We start from the raw sequence: 2,368 nt of genomic DNA, 5'->3' as shown, positions 1-2,368 counted from the left end.
AGAATGGATATAAAGGTATTATGATTTCAAAATTTGGGTCTAAGGATATGATGCTTTGGAGAGGGTCTTCTTTTGTTTTCACAGAGGACCAGACCCTGTGGATTTCTTCTATCCCAATTTGGTATGATAGACCACGACCTCCCGAAAAGTTGCTGTGAATATCTTCAAAAAATTACTTCACTCAGCTGCCAACTGAGATGACCCTGGCACACAGGTTATACCATGAAAGATCTGATAAACAGCGCCCACATTCAGCAGAAAGCAGGTTGGAAAGAAAAAACTGCGCCCATGTTCCCAAAATATTGTTTATAAATGTTCTTTTACATTTAAAGGGGGAAATGATATAGGTATGAATAATTTGCATTGGTATGGATTTTAAGGCCAATTTTGCTATATGTATATGTATTTCTGCTCTTGATTAAGGTATTGTGATTGTGTAGTTCATTTTTAAAAATGTAATGTATAACTAGGAAATATAGGGAAGAAAATGCATGTTTAGCACACTTGGGATCAAGGCACAGTTTGGGGAGTCCACCTCCTTCCTTCTACTCTGTTCCACCATCTGGGAATCAGTAGCAGGTCATCAGGTTTGGTGGCCAGTGCCTTATCCACTTGGCCATCCTGCCCTGCACCCATGCTTGTTTGTTTAAGATGGAGCCTTGTACAGCCCCAGACGGCCTTGCTGAAGGTGACCTTGGACATCTGATTCTCTTGACAGCTGAAATCATTGGTGTATACCACCATGCTTGGTGGATTTCGCTCTGGGGATCAAACCTGCAGCTTTGTTTTTGTTTTTTGTTATTTTTTGTATTGTTTTTTTTCGAGACAGGGTTTCTTTGTGCTCTAGCTGTCCTGGAACTCATGTGTGCCACCACTGCCCAGATAAACCTACAGCTCTGTACATGCTAGATCACAGAGCCACAACCTCTGGCATCACAGTGAAGCACCCAGTATGAAGCCTAGTAGGTGGGCCCTGTGAGACTTGGTGAAACAGGTTACACCACCCTGAACTAGTTCAACCAGAAACCATGACTCACTAAAGCTTTGGGGCAGGAGAGATGGCTCAGTGTTTAAGAGCACTGGCTGCTCTTCCAGAGGTACTGAATTCAATTAGCAGAACCCACATGGAAGCTCATAACACCTGTAACCGTAATTCCATGGGATCCCATGCCATCTTCTGGTGTGCAGATGAACATGCGGACAAAATACTCACATACAAAAAAAAATACATAAAGAAGTTTTTGTTTAGTTTTTCAAGACAGGGTTTCTCTGTGTAGTTTTGGCTGTCCTGAACTCACTGTATAGACCAGGCTAGCTTTGAACTCAGAGAGTTCAATTCCCAGCAACCACATGGTGGTTCACATCCATCTTACAGTGGGATGTAATGCCCTCTTCTGACATAAAGGCATACATGCAGATAGAACACTCATATAAGTAAAATAAATAAATCAAAAGACAGAAATTTCCATTATGGTCTTCTGGTTGAACATTTTGTCCCCAACTGGTGGCATAGTTTTAGGAGGCTGTGAAAACTTTAGGAGGTGGGACCCAGCTGAAGGAAGCAGATCACTGCAGGGAAGTTATCTTGTCCCTAACCATCTGCTTTTTTCTTGGTTTCCTGTCTGTGCTGGCTAGTCTTGTCAACTTGACACACAGAGTTAGTGGAAAAGCAGGAACCTCAATCGAGAAATGCTGGAGTCATCAGAGGAAGGAACCTCAACTGAGGAGCTGCCTCCATGAAATCCAGCATGACGTATTTTCTCAGTTAGTGATCAATGGGGGAGGGTCCAGCCCACTGTGGGTGGTCCCATCCCTGAGCTAGTGGTCTTGGGTTCTGTAGAAACCGGCCTGAGCAAGTCATGAGGAGCAAGTCAGTAAGCAGCACCCCTCCATGGCCTCTGCATCAGCTCCAGTTTCCAGGTTCCTGTCCTGACTTCCTTTGATGAACAGTGATGTGGAAGTGTAAGCCAAGTAAACCCTTTCCTCCCCAACTTGCTTTTAGTCACAATGTTTCATTGTAGCAGTAGAAACACTAAGTAAGAGCACATCTTTAATCCCAGCACTCTGAGTTCAAGGCCAGCCTGGTCTACAGAGTGAGCTGCAGGATAGGATCCAAAGCTACACAGAGAAACCCTGTCTCGAAAACCAAAAGAAGAAGAAGAAGAGGAGAGGAGGAGGAGGAGGAGGAGGAGCAGGAGGAGGAGCAGGAAAGAAACAGTAAGACATCGTCATAAGATCTGGCTGTGAGGCATTTTCTTTCTTTCTTCCTTTCTTCTTTTTTTTTGTTTTTGTTTTTGTTTTTCGAGACAGGGTTTCTCTGTGGCTTTGGAGCCTGTCCTGGAACTAGCTCTGTAGACCAGGCTGGTCT

The sequence above is a fragment of the Microtus ochrogaster genome, chromosome 5 (assembly GCF_000317375.1).
Source record: "Microtus ochrogaster isolate Prairie Vole_2 chromosome 5, MicOch1.0, whole genome shotgun sequence".
Taxonomy (NCBI): Eukaryota; Metazoa; Chordata; class Mammalia; order Rodentia; family Cricetidae; genus Microtus; species Microtus ochrogaster.
The sequence above is the reverse complement of the archived record's forward strand: the minus strand, read 5'-3'. Positions refer to the sequence as shown.